The following is a 397-nucleotide window of genomic DNA, read 5'->3' as shown; positions in this document are numbered from 1 at the left end:
TAACCCTAACCTAACCCTAACCCTAACCCTAACCTAACCCTAACCACAAATTAAACACAGCAAGCCATCTGTACACACAAAATCTTAATCTATAGCTAAGTGAGGTACCATGATATCGGAATAGATGTGAAGAGTGGCCAAGTATGGTGACCCATACTCGGAATGTGTGCTCTGCGTTTAACCCATCCAAGTGCACACACACACACACACAGTAGTGAACACACCATGAAAACATACCCAGAGCAATAGGCAGCCATTTTGCTGCGGCACCCGGAGAGCAGTTGGGGCTTCGGTGCCTTGCTCAAGAGTCTCACCTCAGTCTGTATTGACTATATTGAGGGTGGAAGAGAGCGCTGGTTATTCACTCCTGTTTTTTTTTTTTTTTTTTAATTAAAAC

This window comes from Sinocyclocheilus anshuiensis, unplaced genomic scaffold (genome assembly GCF_001515605.1).
Source record: "Sinocyclocheilus anshuiensis isolate Anshui unplaced genomic scaffold, SAMN03320099.WGS_v1.1 scaffold1582, whole genome shotgun sequence".
NCBI classification, from domain to species: Eukaryota; Metazoa; Chordata; class Actinopteri; order Cypriniformes; family Cyprinidae; genus Sinocyclocheilus; species Sinocyclocheilus anshuiensis.
This window is presented reverse-complemented; position numbering follows the sequence as displayed.